Raw genomic sequence first — 19067 nt, 5'->3', positions numbered from 1 at the left:
ATTAACGCAAACTCGAGGTATTTTGAAACAGCCGCTACACGATCTTGAAATTATTGTATTAAGCGTATCTACTCCCCCTCTAGTTCAATTAAAATGTTGGGTTTATAAATTTAAATTGAGTGTTGCATTTCCTCTTTCCATTTAGTAATTCTTATTAACATATAATTTCAGATTTTTTTTTTTTTTTTTTTTGTTAGTTCAGATTTAAGCAAATGTTTCGACATATTCAATACACTATAGTCTCAAAAGTACGGGAATATCCCTCCTTCCCTTCCAATGCAGCAATAAAAGTGCCAATGTTGAACTCGGTGTGGAGCTCCAGGGGAAGTTCCATATATTTCAGCCATTGATCATTGCATCACGCGCAACAGTAAATTACTATTCTGGACCTATTACGAACCCTTTTAAGCCTTTAAAAGAATACGGGTTCTTCTAGTAGCCAGTACCACTGGAGTTGTTACTATCGCAAATGGGGCTTGGGACGGCTTGTTATGGTGTTGCTGCTTCGATTTTGACCGAGATGTTCCAGGTAGTATAATAAGCCCTTTTCTATATCAAAAAATACTACCACTAAGTGTTCTGATTTTATAAAAGCGTTTCCAGCCTCTCTCTCTCTCTCTCTCTCTCTGGACCTGTGACCTCTTCTCGCCGGAATCCACACTGCTAAAGAGAAACTAATGTTTCCAAATACCACATCAATTGATCATCACTGTTATTGCCAAGATTTGTCATATGCCATTTGTCGACGCAATTGAGCAATAGTTACTCTGGATCTTTGGATTCTTTGCCAATTTTTCAAAATCCGGGAAAGATTTAGCATTAGCATTAGTAAAGGCATATGATGCAAGAAAGCAAGCTTATACAGCATCAGCCAAAAAAAACCCCTTCTCATTTCACCCATCCACCCGCTCAAAATGTTTGTCTAGTTCTGCCTTGAATCTATTTAAGCTATCAACTTCCACAACGACAGATGGAAGTTTATTCCAGCAATGAACCATCCGCTGGCTAAAGGCAAACTTCCACACATCTATCCTACAACTGTCTTTTCTCAATTTGAATTTATGCCCTCTCAGGCGATTATTCTGAGCAATTTCAAGGAATTCTAAATAATCCAAATTCCCTTTATCGTGCTGGCCCTTATGGACAAGAGTATGAGTTTCAGCTTCTATTATATTTTCCATCACGTGGTTTCATTTGTCATTGATGATTGATCAGTGGTCTTGATTTTGGATGATTTTAGACGTTTCAAAATGCAGCATTTGTCAATAAGCACTCCAATCAGCAGGATCAACTAACCAGTATGATATCCTAGTAGCATGGCAAAGCCTTCCATCGGTCAACGTGGATATTCTCGAAAGTGATCATTCCCAAGAGGGTTAGCATCTACCTCCCACTAAATAGCAAGGAGAAAAGAACGGGAACAAATAGGATAAATTAATGACCGAATAGGTGGGTGTCTGTTGGTTGGTTGTAGTAGGGTTTTAGGTGAATCAACAACTTAGGCCATATTGCGCCGTATATAGTATGTCTGTAAATTGTGGTGTGTGTTCTGTGGTCGGTTTGTTGCACGAAAAATCCGAGTTTCCGGGAGAAAACCATGCTACCCTCACCTGAGACTGACTAATTCAGCCACGTTATGAAAAAGACCCATAAAAATTCCTGGCGTCATTGACGGGATTCAAATTCTGTTTTTTTCTACCCGGTGTTGGGATGTTGTTGTAGTAGAGCTTTAGGAGAATCAGAGACTAAGACCATATTGTTCCGTGTATATTTTCTGCAATCTGCATGTGTTCTGAGGTCGATTTTCTGTTTGCATGACGAAAAACTTGAGGTTTCTGGGAGAAAAAACATGCTACCGTCGCCTGAGACCGAATAACTCAGCCATGTGAAAAATGGCACATAAAAACTCCTCACATCATCAACGGGACTAGAACTCAAGTCTTTTCCACTCAGTGTGGGGAGGACGGTGATCCTACCAACTGTGCTACCTACGAGGGCTTCTTCTCTGGGTTGTAATGAAACATCCAACACTCATCTCCAGTCACAATACAGTCGAGGAAATTAGGATTGTCTTGACAAGTATGAAGTCTTTGCACGATGATGCTCTTAATTGCTTCTGCTCATCCACAAGGCTGTGCGGCACAAGTTTTACACAGACCTTTTCCATATTATCATGCAGAATTTGACAAATTGCCTGCCTCTTCATATTCAACTCATTCAGCCAACATTCTGAGGGTGAAATGATCTTATGCCACAATTCCCTGAACTTTTGAAACTCTGTCCTCATTTCAAGAGGTTGACGGATGCTCACTTCTTGGGTCATCACGAACATCATCACGTCCGTCTTTGAACCACTTATACCATTCAACACACTGGTACAGCTTAATAAAAAGAAAAAGTGGCTGCCTACGTAATAAGCTAGAATTAAATGTAATGTTAAAAATTTCAGAATGAAAAAAAAAAAAGAAAAGAGGTGCTGCCTACTTAATAAGCTATTTTTTGAAGAAAATATCCTTAATTTAGCATTAACTGTCATTCAAGGGCGAACACATAATAGGAACACATTCATATTATGTGTTCATATTATGTCATTCATAATATGAACACATAATATGTGTTCATATTATGTTCTAAAATAAAAGACAATTTTATTTATACAGTGTATATATTTTTTAAATTTCCTGTTCTTTTTACCATAAACGCCTTTTGCCATGCTCGTAAATATGACGAAATGCGATATTTTCGCTTGGTTCATTCAAGCTGCAACCAGGAAGAAAAGAAAATCTAGATAAATTTTTTAGGTTATAGTTATTTACATTCAGTACGGTTGTAAATGAAGACATTTTCAGCCACGTATAAATACAACTTGTTCTTTCTGTGAATTCAGTTTACAAATAGGTTTTGACAACATTGATATCAGTAAAAGAGGTCATTTGACAATGAAAGTAACGACAAATTATATCTTGTAATAAGAGTTTATAACTTTATCAGCCTCTTTATCTTTTGACTGTAAACATTGCATTGAGCAAAAATTATCTTTATCATAGTATAATAAATAAATCTTTCGAAATATATTGCTGGGAACTTTCCACTTTTACGTTTATAGCTCGGGATTATGAGTAAGCTTTTGGACTAAAGACCGAAATAAACAGGATGTACGTTTACATGAATCATTGAATGCTAAAAGAGAGAAATATTGGAAAAGCTCCAGAAACTGCGCGCACATCGCTTTCCTTTTTTTTTTTTTTTTTTTCCCTTCACGATACACCATGAAGTAAGGAAAAAAAAAAGGCAATTTAAATCAGTTGTTAGGGAAGAGAGCACACAAGGATTTTTAAGAGCGTGCTCGCACTGCAGATGATACTTTAACTTTTTTTGTCCGTCTCTCTGTTTTCTTTTCTTTTTTTTTTTTTTTCCAAGATGAAAGATTATATTTTAAATTATCCCAGATTTATTATTTACCAAAAGATTCGTAAGTGTGGAATCTGCCTTATTTGCCAGGCAAATAAGGCCACTAAGCGTCATTATATTTTACCATAAATTGCATGTAGGAAAGACCATAAAACGGGCCAAAGTTAATATTTACTTTTATTATTTAAGGGATTCCTTGGAGCATACCCTCAGTCTTATTCACAGGAAAACTGTATCGTGGCAAATCGACCAGAGAACACACAATTTACAGACACATGGGTAGTTGAAAGTAAATGTCCAGGTGACCCTAATATAATAGTCTTTTTAAGTCAAAATCCTAAATTTAAATAAATATTCTGTTTATATTCCAGGATGGTTACATTGAGCCTGTTTATATTGCTATATATACGCGAGAATTTTACCGTACATGGATGCTTATAAGCAACAGATTTTATATTGTCTCGTGGGAAGAGATCCTAGAGGGAGATAAATTAGGATTTCAATGGAACCACCAAGCTCTATCCACATATTGGATATCGTTTCATCCAGCCAACCAAGCTTCGTTACCACGCCCTCGTGAATAGTACAGTTGGTAGGAACGTTATCCTCCCCACACTGGGTGGAAAAGACCTGAGTTCGAGTCTCGTAGATGACGAGATGAATTTTTATCAACCCAAAGATGCTCAGTGGAACTGAGGTGCTGGGATTGGGCTGGCCAGGTCAGGTGCCTTAAGTGTTTCTCGAGTCCTTAGATCATTATTTCACACATTTGGCACGATGGATAGTTGCATTTTCATATTGGAAGTACCCCTGTCCATAGGAGAGTAAAGATTCAACATTGCCTGGTGTACCTAATTAGTAGCGATGTTCAGTTATGCTCGAATGTTCCACTGGGAGTAGGAGACCAAGGATATGCCACGAAAACATGCCTCACACCACTTCCTCCATCAACCCCAGTACTGTTAATAAAGTGACCAGAGAGTTTAATATTAAGATGCATGTAATATAATACGACTGCATCAGGTTTAAAGCGCTATTAGAAGTATCATATGATTAACCATCGTATATATTCTTGATTAATTTTTTTTTCACGAAATCTAATAATTTACTTTCCATTGGGGATTTCCAGACCCATTAATTGCTCTGTAAAATGTTATAGTCTCTTATCGATTTCGAGTGTCTGGTTACTAAGGAGACGAAAGACAAACTAGGTCGCCAAGATAGGATAATAAAAAATCGTTTGTTATGCCGAAGGTTTTTGACTTTCCTAAAGTCTGACATGTAATGGTTCATTCAACACTGTTTCATCAAAACAAAACAAACTGCCGTAGTGCATGCAAATTGCTTAACACAACGGCTGTGGTATAAAGCTGACCTCTCCATTTCTAGTGCGATTTTCTGTAATTCGCTTTGTTGTCTGGTTGTTTTCGGGTCATAGGTCTTGTTAGCTCTGATTAATGGGTCATGGCCACTGTTTCTCTGTGTATGTGCGTGCGTGCCTGCCCTTCGTGATGGAGAGGAGAGAGTTATACTCCCATTTTCTAGCATCGCAGCTATGGAATCTGGCAACGTTTAATATATACTGCCCTGCAAAAAGAATCTGGATAATTCACAGATCGCATTTAGTGCTAAGCAGATTCACCTTTTTATCACTGTAATTAATTTTCAGCCCATGCATATTCTTCATTTTGCCGCCTAAATCCGGACTAAGATTCGCTTACTGCTATCAGATAATCGCAGCTAGCAACCATTGGTCGGTGTTATTAGTTGGATAACTTTCGAATATTTTTCTAAAGGCGATCAACAGCATTAAGATTACTATTGCAGGAAAACAATACCCTTTGATGCAGTTGTATTTTTCCATGGCAGGATGTGTTGTTCCATTGAAAGAGCGCCCACTGAAATCCAAATCCTCCTCAGATGCGTTTGGAACAGTTTTCAAATACAAGATTCTTGTAAAGGCTACGAAGATAATACCTGGGGCCGTGCTAACATGGAACGGGGGAGTGGTCGCATCCAAACCTGAAAGGCACAAAAAAAAAAAAAAAACAACAACACAGACCTTTTTATGTTAGGGTTTGGGCGGCATTTTCTTGTTTGTATCGAGGCGCTTAAAAAATATGACACGAACCCGATAATAATGGCCCTAGAACTACTAACTCAGCCACAGTGAAAAAAGGCCAAAAGAAGTTCCTAGCGTCGTTGGCAGGATTGTAATCCGCGTCTTTTTAACCCAGTGTGGGGAGGATGGTGATTATAACCACTATAGTACCCACGCGGACGATAAAGAAACTACTACTCATAACCTTCTGGGAACTGTAAGGAATGTGAAGATGTATACTATACAAGTTTAGGCCGGATGTGCGGAAATTTTCGTTCAGCCAGAGGGTAGTTGATTGTTAGAACAAACTCCCATCTGGTGTTGTAGAGGTGGGTAGCTTGAAGGAATTCAAGGAAGAACTAGATACATTGTTAGAGGGAACAGACAGGGGAAGTGAGATGTGTTGGCTTTGGTTGGCTCTTTTTTTTTTTTTTTTTTTCTGATCCCAGACAACTTTGGATCCCCACACCGGCTGGAAAAGACCTGAGTTCGAATCCTATCGATGACGAGAGGAATTTTTATGGGTATTTTGCACAACGTGACTGAGTTAGTTGGTCTCAGGCGAGGGTAGCATGGTTTTTCTCCCGGAAACTCGGGTTTTCCGTCCAACAACAGAAAATCTACCTCAGAACACGCAATTTACGGAAAATATACACGGAGCAACATGGCCTTAGTCGCCGATGCTCCTAAAACCTAACAACGATAACAACTTTGGAACTGGTCGAGTGGGTTACAAACGACGCAGAACGAATCCAACAGTTCTTCTAACTCTGGGAACTAACATGGCCCAATCGTATGGCATTGCAACCAATAGGTTGCAATGCCATACGATTTTCAGCAGTGAGGTCTGTCGGAAATGGTCCATGCTCTGTTTTTTGCTTTCCTAGCTGCCCTGCAATCAGAGGTCCACTACGGTTTTGGAAAAGATGAAAATCATACAAACATTAATATATGCACCGCTGCCTGGACATATGCTACTGCGTCATTAATTGAAACTTGGTTGAGCTCATCGAAGTGTGGCAACTGTAGGTAGGCATTACAGTTAGCTTTCCGAAGCTTTCATTTTAGTATTCTAGTAGGATATCAAGACTATGCATTAATCAAGGTGGATATCAGTGACCGCGTCTACTGATATCCACCTTGCCCCACAAAATATTGCGACCATTAGATCATTAGAATTGCCTGAGGTGATTTTAATGGTCTATTCGGCTAAACTTGTCCGAATTAACTTAATTATTTCCATCCAGAATAAATTATAATATTTTTTTTTTTTTATTTCTTGACTAATTCGCGAACTTACACCTAACATCAATTTTCAACGCACATGAAAACATATAAATGCCGTGCCGTTTTAATACACGCACGCGGTCCTAGTAACACGGCGTATAATTCTTGGAAAGGAGACATTCATTCCAGTGGAGGTCACCATGCTGTCTCGCAAGTCAAGCACATCATCTTGAGAGAGCAAGAGAGCAAGGTATGCGCCGTTCTGCACTATCAAACAGACACCCTAAAATGCTCTTCCACTTGACACAAACAAGTGATTCTTAAATAGTAACTGTCTAACGTGTCCTCCGAGATTCGCCAAAAGATACAACAACCGATTAAACGTCGAAGTAAATGCGTGTTACCCCGTTTCGTGTGACGGCAGAAGTCAGTAGATGTGTGTGTGTGTGTGTGTGTGTGTGTGTGTGTGTGTGTGTACGTATATACGGTATATCCAGTACGTTAGCAGTTGGCAAGGACAGTAACACGTGAAAGCACCAGGTAAACAAATCTTACTCTATTTCAGCATTTAAGAAAGAAAAAAAAAAAAGCAGTTTCTCGGTAAACAAGTTCAAGATGATATTTTTCATGGCATGGCAAATTTCATCAGGTACGGTTTAAGCGAAGCGTGTCGAAATTGAAGAAGCCATTGCTTGGCCACTGGATACAGGCCGTTTGTCAACAGATATTTTTACACTTAACAAGATCTTACGTAGAAAGGAAGACTCGTTAAATGTTATCTCCAAACACAGTGGAAGTATGTTGGGACCATGTTTATCTTGTACAAATACTTAGGCGCTCCTGCTTATTCGCTTCATAACTTATATCTTGTCACGAGATTTTTTTTGAAGTTCTGCCATGAATTGATTGAGAGCTGGATAAAAAATAAAGGAATTTTTTAGTTTGGATGTAAATATGCGAAGCTTGAACATACGAAGGAGGATTACTTCACAGATTACTTAAGAACAAATAGTCGACTTCTTCCACAGACTACCACGGTAGTAGGAGGGAAAAAAAAAAAAAAAAAAAAATCAGCGCCCTCACAAGTATCGGTTATAAACAGAAACAGGCTTTTCCAGTAGATCGTTTCACTCTCACCACTTGAATCTTTGGGATTTTTTTTGAAATGTTACTCCTTTGCTTCAAAAAATATTTATATAATTTATAAATATTTGCAAATGAAATTTTAATACATCTTAAATACAAAAAAAAAAAAAAATACTATATTAGGGTTACCCGTAAATGATTACATTAACCCGTATTCGTGTCTGTAAATTGCGTGTGTTCTCGGGTCGATTTGCCTGTTTTGCTGGACGAACAAACCCCAGTTTCTGAGGGGAAAAACCTTGCTATCTACGCCTGAGACCGACTAACTCAGCCACGGAGTGAAAAAAGCTCACTAAAGTTCCTTGCGTCATCGACGGGATTCGAACCCGGGCCTTTTCCACGCGGTGTAGGGAGGACGGTGACGATACCACTGTGCTACCCACGCAGACTATCTTAAATACAAGTCGTCTGCGTGGATAGCATAGTGATATCGTCACCATCCTCCAACATCGGATGGAAAAGGCGCGGGTTCGAATCCCGTCGATGACGCCAGGAACTTTTATGGGGGGTTTTTCACTCCGTGGCTGAGTTAGTCGGTCTTAGGCGTAGATAGCACGGTTTTTCGTCCAGCAAAGCAGGCAAATCGACCAGAGAACACACAATTTACAGACACATTGGTAGTTGAAAGTAAATTTCTAGGTGACCCTAATTATAATAGTCTTTTTAAGTCAAAATCATAAATTTAAATAAATATTCTGTTTATATTCCAGGATGGCTACATTGAGCCTGTTTATATTCCAGGATGGCTACATTGAGTCAGGTTGTTGCTGTTTGTTAGTTGTTGGCGCATCCGCTTCTGTGGCTATAATACACCTTATAGTTTTCTTTTTTCTGGTCTGGTCTCTTGCAATTGTAGTTCAAACTAATGCCTGACTTTATGAGGAAAATCTTTATAGGAAAAGGAATTTGATCCTACCGACATACCAAGATTTCACACAAAGAAAGCAAAGTGGGATAAATTTGATTCCTCACTTAAAGACTCCTTTACACAAGACCAAATAGAAAAATTGACCACTCTCACTGCAGATGAACAGGCACGAGTAGTTCAAAACATAATTATTACTGCTTGTAGACAGTCCATGAGATATAGGAAAAGGAAGCCCTACCATGTGCCGTGGTGGTCCTCAGAATTGACACAATTAAAATCATTGACGAAACAGGCAAGAAGAGATTTCCAGAAAGCGAAAAGAGACAGATCTCGTCCCACTTTGGAGGTTGTACTTTTGCAAAACAGATATAAACAAGCCCGTAGAAACTACCACCAGGAAATCTACAAGAGGAAAAAAGCTTCATGGGAGCAACTAGTGAGCACCCAGGGAAACAGTTCTCCCTGGGGGCTCGTCTACAGATTAATAAACAATAAAATTCCAACTGGTGAAGTGTTTGCAGCAGTTACAACTACTGATGATCAAGAAACCATATCTTGGGTACCCACTATGAACAGGATCCTAGATGTTATTACATATCAAGAAGAAGAAGAATGCACGGATCCAAAACAGATAGACATCAGAGTGAAAAACGCTAGTTACTTGGGCTCGCCTGTTGAACCCTCTTTTACCTTTGAGGAGATTGATATTGCTATCCAGTCTATGCGTTCGGGCAAATGTCCTGGACTTGATGGCATTGAAGTGGAAGTGCTCAAGCGCGTATGGAAAACGGTTCCTGTAGTCATTGCAACATTATTCAACTCGTGTCTTAATCAAGGTATTTTCCCTGCAATTTGGAAAGTTGCTAACTTAAAAATTCTTCTCAAAAATCCAAAGAAGCCAGAATCTGATCCACTGTCATATAGACCTATTGCATTGCTCCCAGTTATGGGCAAGGCTCTTGAAAAAGTTATTGCGAGTCGACTTCTGACTACTTATGTTATGAAAGGACTCTCTTCGCCTGTACAGTTCGGTTTTACAAAGGGTAGAGGAACCGAAGATGCCATTGCTTCTCTTTTAGAAATACAGCGGGAAACCACGACTAAATATCTGCTCGGTCTCTTTGTGGACTTCAAAGGGGCCTTTGACACTCTTTGGTGGCAAAGTGCCCTGGAGAGGTTCCGGGAGGCCGAAGTGTCTTCACCTATATACCGGTTGCTGATGAGTTACTTTTCGCAGCGCTCGCTAGTTATTAAGAGTGGTTCCATTCAAGTGTCAAGAAAAGTTACCAGAGGATGTCCACAGGGGTCTATTCTTGGGCCCCTGTGCTGGAACTTAGTGTTCGACTCCTGGTTAAATAAACATTTTGATGCAACAACCATGATCTCATATGCAGACGACCTAACCATCATGGTCCAAGGAAACTCCAGGAAGTCTCTCGAAGATGTTGCCAACCGGGTACTGCAAGAGCTGTCTGTGTGGTCTGACGAGCATAAACTCCAGATATCTACAAGTAAAACGTCCCAGATGTTGCTTAAAGGCAGGTTAGACAGAGGCCGTCCCCCTCAAATAAAATATAAAGGACAAGCTATTAAATACAGTTCAACCACAAAATACTTGGGAATTATTCTGGATGATGGTTTGAGTTTTATACCCCATGCAAAATACATTAAAGAAAAATGCAAGTCATTATTATCTAGATTGTGACAAGTAACACGACAAGAGTGGGGCCTTAAAGGTCACTCACTGAGATTGTATTATAACTGTATATTCCTGCCCATTATCACATATGGTGCTGGTGCCTGGGGTTATAGGGCAACCAAGTGTGCCATTGTCAAACAGCTATTACAAGCACAGCGTGCCGCCCTTCTTATGTTATCCAGAGCTTGTAGGACAATTTCTACTGCAGCTTTACAGCTCCTGACAGGAAGGATGCCAATACAATATGAGGTCCAGTATAGATATTTGAGATACCACCTGAAAAAGGCACGTCCTACTTCTCTCGATAACGTGGAACTTGACCTGAATGTTCCAATAACAACAGAAAAGGAAAGATTGCGCACTATTTATGTAAATAAGTGGCAGGCTGACTAGTCTGTATCGGAGACAGGAAAGGTGACAAGAGAGTATTTGCCGAATGTAAGGGAATTCAGGAAAAGGGAACTATTGTGGTTTGCTCCTGGACTATATGGAACATACCTTCTGTCAGGTCACGGCAGCCTCAATAGCAAGCTGTATAAACTTGGACTGTCTCCTTCCCCTCTTTGTCTCTGTGGAGGTGAAGAGGACGCAGATCACATCCTCTTGGAGTGCCACTATTATACCGACTTACGGAATGAACTACAACTCATTACTGGTTCTTATGACAGGGAGAATAAGCCTTCTCTGATCCAATCACAAGATGCATTTGAAGCTTTTAACTTATTTGCAACACGAGCATTTAAGCGTCGAGAGGAAACGAGAGCTGCTGCCCTGAGATAGCCTGAACCCGGATCAAGAGAAAGACTTGAACAACGACTGAAATTATCTCTGAAGACTTGAACAAGGACTGCATTATTTCTGAAGACTTGATCAAAGACTGATATTATTTCTGAAGACTTTCAGACTTTCACAAGAACTGCTAACCAGAAAGAATTCATTAATATAAAGTATTTCAATATTTCAAAGAAGCTTCAACTGCTACTTCCTGCATTTTGTCTCACGAACTTGAGGTGATACAACGAGATGGAAACTAAATCCTTATTGATTGGAATGACGAACCTACTGTGTTAGAAATCGTAAATAGTGTTTATAGTATGTCGTTTGACTCTATTTCTAGTGTATTTCTAGTGCTTCAGCTGTGCCATGCAATTGAATACCTATCTAACAATGAAATTAAGCGATTGCTGCAACTACCGAACCTTCTCCTGGTCCGTTGTAGAGTTCTGATATGCCTTTGTTCTAACAGGATTTCCTATCAAACGATGGGAGTGCCAAAGAAATCTTCAACGTTGAAAGAGCTTCCCTTGAAGCTGAAGGATCTATTGAGGATGCGCCTCGGATAGGAACTGCTAATCCTAAATTAGGATAGGATTGCACCGCGACATGTGGTTTCTACAAAGGCTGAAAATTGCCTCCACCTGTTTTTGTTTTTTTTTTCTCTCTCACTTTTATCTTTTCTCAATTTCTCTTAACTTCCTTTTATTACGGCGGGTCCCTTCTCTGACCCCCCGCTGCACTTCTTTACTTCCGCACCACCCTAACTTTTCCAGCTATTTTTATTTCTTTATTTTATTATTTTTGTTTTATTTTATTTATTTATTTTATTTATTTTTTTATTTATTTTTTTTTATTATTATTTTTATTTTTTTATTTATTTATTTATTTATTTATTTTTTTATTATTATTTTTATTTTTTTTATTTATTTATTTATTTATTTTTTTTATATATATATATATATTTTTTTTTTTTTCCCGAACTTTGCATATCCTGGAACTTTGTTCCGGTATAGACTAGCATGAAGGTAGTAGATCCTGGCCGCCTCCACGTGGCGGGGATGGGGGGTGGGAAGCTGTGACCAGGTGTTGCTGCTTCCCACTTGCTAAGAGCCAGGTACCGGCCGACTACATAACAACAGAACACATCATAACATTTACACACCCAACACACTACATACAAATGGCCGGTTCTGGCGTGAGCCTCAAAACAAGAAGTAGTAGCGGCTAATGGGGGAAACCCTGGGGTCCGCCACAACAACACATGAATATCCCCTGAATATCCCCCTGACTTTATGAGGAGATGGCTAATGCTCCTAAAAACAAAATAACAACAACAACATATTAGGAGATGGAGTTCAGTTTTATTCATCGATTTGCTTTAATTCTTTTATGTATATTATAAAAGCCTATTATAAAATTATAAAAGCCTATTAATTTTAGGTAGTGAAAACATTATGTAGTGAGTCAGGAGTTTACGAGGTAGAGAATAAAATAACACTACAATATTGGTACACGTGAAATACGCGTGCAATGGGCTTTGTACAATTTTGAATAAATTTACTACAGAAGATTTATATCAAATATATCTCGTCCGAAATATCGTTTTATAAAATATCTCATGCTGGTTTATTAAAGAAATCATTTTCTCCCATTTTTACATAGCGACAAGGAAAACAGTCACTAAAATATATTATTTCCTACCACCGGCCATCATTCACAAATTAGTCCCCTTTTGCTTTGAAACTATAATATTAGAGTAGTATTATTGTAAATCCAATGCTGAACCGAATAATGGGGAACTGATCGGAATATGCAACCGTCTCAGAATGGAACTAAAAAATAAAATAAAATAATAAAATAATAATAATTAAGTATTTGTGCCGTTGGCGGTGATGGCTCTGCAAACACTTTTTGGAAGTCTACTATCTGTTCCTATCTAATCTCTGAATTGTTGAGGACAGAAACACCGGGTGACGAAAATTAGTGTGCTTACTCTGGATGGGGACAGATTAAATTGACAAGTTACAATATTCAAAATGTGGATATTAAAGATAATATACCTCTCCAAAAGGGGGAGGTTAAAGAGGAAGTCTATTGTCTCCTGAAAAATTAGTAGTCTTTAAATATATAATACATTTTAATAGATCAGATAGTTGATTACTGTTTATGGTTTCTTGGAAGTTTCACTCGGAAACAGTTCAATTTACTGTTTCCGAGTCAATAACGCGAAGCACTTTTCTGGTTAATTTATTTTTTATTATTTTGCCACATTGACCAACTTATTCGGTATCAGGAAAGGAAGACGCTACCAACTCTTTGGAAATATGAATATTTTTGTACAGGGAACTGTCTAACCGACCAGAGAACACGTACAGTTTATGGATATGATAAACAATGGGCGTATTAGTTATGTACATGAGACGCCACAATAAGTTTTTTGGATGATATATCTACCCGTTTGGAGTTAGTCAATTTTGGCTGAAGTGTTGGTTTAGTTTCGCTCTTATTGGCGCATCGGCAACTAATTCAGGTGGAGCGGAGGTGTATATAGCCTGTTTGATTTCATCCCACCAACAAAGAAACGGCCTCTGAACGTACGCAACTTATACACAATATATAGATTCCTCGTTAGTTAGGCAACTAACTCAGCCACATTGACGTTGGAGTGTTTTTTTTTTTTTTTTTTTTGGCGCAAGGGCTACTGGGCCTGTTCATGTGAAATTAGACTGTACAGGTTATTAAAATGGGTTTAAAATAGTATATACACTGAGTGATCACTGAATTATGACCACCTGCCTAATACTTCGTAGGTCCTCCTTTTGCCCTCAGTACAGCAGCTATCCGACGTGGAATTGATTCAACAAGAAGTTGGAAGCGTTCGGGAGGTATGACTAACCAAACTGTGTGTAATGCGCCCATCAATGCAGGTATGGAGGTGATTGGTGTATCCAGACGCCTGATATGCCTTTCCATAGTGTCCCACAAGTGCTCTATGGGATTGATATCGGCGGAGTTCAGAGGCCAATCGATATGCTGGAAGTCAGAATTGTGTTCCTCAAACCACTCCTGCACAACAAATACCCGATGACTCGACGCATTGTCATCTTGGAAGGCACCATCGCCATTCTGGAAAAAGTGTAACATAGCGGGGTGTACACAATCAGCAAGCAGTTGACGATAGCGGAGACCACTGATACTTTGTTCCGCATGCACCAGGGGTCCAAGTTCTTGCCAGTGAAACATTCGCCACACCATACAACCGCCTCCACCGGCCTGCACTTTTGATACCATGCATGATAGATCAAGAGTCAAATCTGTACACAACCATCCACGGTGTGGAGTAAATAACCTGACTCATCCGACCAGCACACCTTCTTCCAGTCTTTTAACGTCCAAATTGCATGCTCTTTGCACCAGGCGAGTCTTTTACGCCAATGAACCTTGGTTACAAGGTTCATCGGCGTAAATTCTGCTGGTATAGCCCATACGTGCGAGCGTGCGATGCATGGTCATGCCAGATATTGTTTCGGGTTGGCCCATGTTGTATTGGGTAATCAGTTCTTCAACAGTGCTGCGCCTGTACGAGTCGTCGGACCCGGCGCTCATCTCTCTCTAACATCAATCTTTCGCTCACCTTTGCAGTTTTGCCATCGAGTCGTTTGACCATTTTGATTAGTCCTGGTACACTTTAACTACTCTAGCATTTCCCAGCGAACTGGCTCACCCACAATAAAACCGACGCGGAGATGGGAGAACCCCTGGTGCCGTATGACAACAACACACTTTACACTTTAACTACGGCGGCTCTCGAACACACTACCAGTTCAGCCGTGTGGGAAATCGAGGCACCAGGTTGTCGAGTACCCACAATCTGTCCTTTATCAAAGTCCCATAAATCCTTCCTTTTACCCATCACGCTCGGAATTTTACTGCCTGCTGAACCACTGACACCTTATCTATGCTATGTAGGTCGACTAACGGCGCACTATCGTACTTCACGTGGTCAACGGGTCGCATTCAGTTTTCATAGGGGTGGTCATAATTCAGTGATCACTCAGTGTATAATCAGTTTAGATAGTAGAAAAACTCAAGTTAGTTGTTGTTGTTGTTATGGGGGCGCATAACAACTGATGGCGCATAAGCTACTATGGCTATAATGCACCTATTCATTTATAATACTGTATAAGGAAATGAGAAATTTTTGTAAAAAATGGTTTATCAAGATTTACCAGTGATAGCAGAGTTGAAGTTCTGTCTTATCTATAGTAGGGGCAGTGAATGAGAATGTGTTTAACAGTCAGATTTATATAACAATGTGGACACTGTGGTGGATCGTCTCCTGTGAGTAAATAAAGGTGGGTCAGATGAGTATGACCTATTTTTGCCCTTGATTTTTGGATTCTGTTTAAACTGCAAGAGTTTATTATTAGTTTGAGAGTGCCAGATTGTTGTCCATTCTGATAGGCATGCATGAATAATTTGTGCATAGTCTGATGCTGGAACAGGAATATTCGTTAAATCTAAGGTAGTTGGATTTTTTGCAGCTTTGTCGGCAAATTCATTGCCCAAAATATCAGAATGTGCTGGAATCCAACTCCTCAAAGCGCACTCCTCAAAGCACTGTGTTGAACTGGATCAAGCCAGCGTAATGCACTCATTCTGGCAGAATCATAGATGGGAGCTCCGTAATTAAGACGGGATCTGATTAATGCCCTGTATAATCGAAGTAGGGAGGTACGATCTGTACCTCCATATCAGGGCAGATAGTGCTCTAAGTATGTTTATCTTTTTTAGACAGGCAGTACAGTACGTACTTTTTTTTTTAATATGCTCTAAGAAATTTAGCTTGTTGTCCATAACTAATCCTAGAAATCTGATGTTATTAGTGACTAGGATAGAGATATTACACATTTGAAGTTCAGGATCCGGATGAAACCTGCGCTGTCTACAAAAATGGATAGCAACTGTTTTCTGCTGCGAAAGTTGATAGCCGTTGATGTTGGCCCAATGCTGTATTTTATTTAGTGATATCTGCAGCTGTCGTTCAATAGATCTCATGTTTGGGAATGACAGGAGATTGAAAGGTCATCTGCATAAAGTGTCTACAGTATTTGGAAGTTGTTTAGTGATAGAATCTATTCTAAGAGCAAAAAGAGTGGCACCAGTGCTGATCCCTGTGGAACGTCTTCCTGAATGAAAGTTGCGGAAAGAGCATGTTGGTACCGAACTTGAAACGATCTAGTATGTAGAAAATTCTTCACAAATATAGGAAAGTTGCCCCGCAGACCAAGAGAGTAAAGATCTCTCAGTATACCATGCCGCCAGGTGGTGCCAAAAGCCTTCTCTATTTTATATCTATGGAAATCATTACTAGATGTTCGTGTTCAACAAAGGCATTACGAATGGCAAATTCAGCCTTAACCATAAGATCCAAGCATTACCTGTTTTGACGAAAGCCATATTGATTATGGCTCATTAACTGTTCGGACTCAATGATCCAGATGAGTCTACTGTGGGCAATTTTTTCAAGGATTTTGATGAGGCAGCTTGGGGATATTGGTCTATAGCTTTGGGGATTAGTTGGATTTTTTCCAGGCTTTAGGAACGCCAAAACAGCAGAATGACGCCAAGAAGCTGGATAAACATTTTCTAGAAAAATACGGTTGTAAAAGACCAGGAGGAGGCGCAAAACTTTGCCATCAAGATGTTGCAGCATGACATAATAGATCCAATCTGGTCCGGCAGCACCATTGTGATCTGTTCCAGTGGCATGCAAGAGTTCAGAATATTGCAGAAGTTTGTTATTGGATTGGTGTTTTTTGGGGCACAAAGGCAACTTGGGTCAAAATGTGCCTATTCCTGTGTTATGTTTTTATATAAAAATTTGGTCCAATTTGTCATCAGAGTAAATCATATATTCGTATTTGCTTAAGAAAGGTAAATAGTTCATTTAAATTCGGATTGTTTCCAATAATATTGGCGAGTGAATTCTCCAAGCCAAGAAAGGATTGGAGAAGGTACGGTAGGAAACTTACCAGAAAGCTGTCTAATTTTTTTTTTTTCATGTTATTTTGGTGTCGGTGTTTTTGTTAATGCTTGATGCAAAACGGGTCCAGGATTCTTTCTTGGCTTGCCTTTGTATGAAACGTGCTTTTGCCTTTAACTTCTTATAATTTATCAGATTGGCTGTAGTTGGATATTGCCGAAACAAATTCCAGGCTTTATTTTTTGCTTTTGTGCATTCCTCATTCCACCGATAATTATAATGTTTTCGGCCCGAGGGATTTGACAGTAGTATTGTGTCTTTAGCCACATTTAGTAGATGCGACGTGATGTTTTCTGTCACATCATCAATAGGCTGGAGACGGATTTTTTCCTCATCGAAAGATATTGATGACTGGAATTTTGCCCAGTTTGCTCGGGAAAATTTCCATTTTCTGCAGGGTGGAGAAGTCTGTGCTATTAATAGGTTGCATACAATTGAGAAGTGATCACTGACTATAGAATCATTAATAACATATCACTCTATGGTTGGGACCAGTACTGGAGAACAGATGGAGAGATCTATTGCTGAGGTATGTCCAGTTGGGAGCTGAACGTGAGTGTGTGTGCCAGTATTGAGTATGGCGAGGGTTAGTGCCGCTATAAAGCTTTCAATGAGTTGACCCCGTCTATCTAATGTAGGATCGCCCCATAAGGGGTGGTGGTCCCCATTGAAATCCCCTAACATACAGAAAGGTGAAAGTATCTGTATGAGGAGGTCTTCAAGATCTTTTAAACAGTAAGTATGGTTTGGCTGTAGGTAGATTGAGACTAATGTTATTGCAGTATGGAGAGTTATACGCACAGCAACAGCCTTCTATTTCAATTTGAAGGGGAATATGTTTAGTTGGGACCTCTGAATTTATCAGCATTGCTACACCACCATAGGCAGCATTTGCTGTATTACGATCTCTTGATATCTCTATCGATAAAGGCAATAGTTCTTTATCGAAGGAAAAAATTTGCAAGGTTAGGTAAGTTTCCTGAAGACAAAGGGCAATTGGAGAAAATCGATTAATTAAATCTTGGATATCGTCTGTATTGCAACAAAAGCCTCCTCAGTTCCGTTGTAAAATACAAGGCATTAGTTGTGTTTAGTTGATGGAGGTGATTCTGACTGCTTTTTGAAGGTGACTGGTTTATGACGTTCCAATTTTTGTTTGTCTTTCTTTAAGAAAACTGGCCGACCAGTGTCCATTTCTTCTTCGGCATGGATTTCTAAAATAGGATCTTCTGTATAGATGTGCCATCTGTGTCCCTGGTTGTGTCCTGAATATTTTTCATAGCATTTGAGTTTGTAATACGGGATATGGTAGCAATCACTGGAGAAGGAGATGCCGCTGGTATTGTCAGAGGAGTATTATTTTCTTGGTCTGAGGTCTTGGATTGTTGCTTGCGTACACTTGGTTGTAGCTCAGAGAGGACATTTCTAGCCCTATCAGAAATTATTTATTAGTAGGAACTGTGACATCAGTTTGAACGGAGTATGGTTTGATTACTTATGTGAGGACTGCTTGATATTTTTTTACAGCATTTGCATAGGTAATATTTTGGTTTATAATTGGTGCAACTCGTGTTCTCGCTTCTTGGTAACTAAGTTTGTTCTCAACCTTGTATTTTACTGTTTTCTTTTTCTCGGTTTTTCCACTTTTATAGCTGTACAATCATTTTGTATATGTTCTGAGGATCCAGAGTTGGGGCAGACAGGAATTCCTCTACATACAGTTTGAGAATGACCATACGTTTAGCATTTTTAACATCTTAAAGTAATGTGGAGCGAATGGGAAAAAATAAAT

Source organism: Mastigoproctus giganteus, chromosome 1, assembly GCF_048544385.1.
Source record: "Mastigoproctus giganteus isolate SK-2022 chromosome 1, ASM4854438v1, whole genome shotgun sequence".
NCBI lineage: Eukaryota > Metazoa > Arthropoda > Arachnida > Uropygi > Thelyphonidae > Mastigoproctus > Mastigoproctus giganteus.
The sequence above is the reverse complement of the archived record's forward strand: the minus strand, read 5'-3'. Positions refer to the sequence as shown.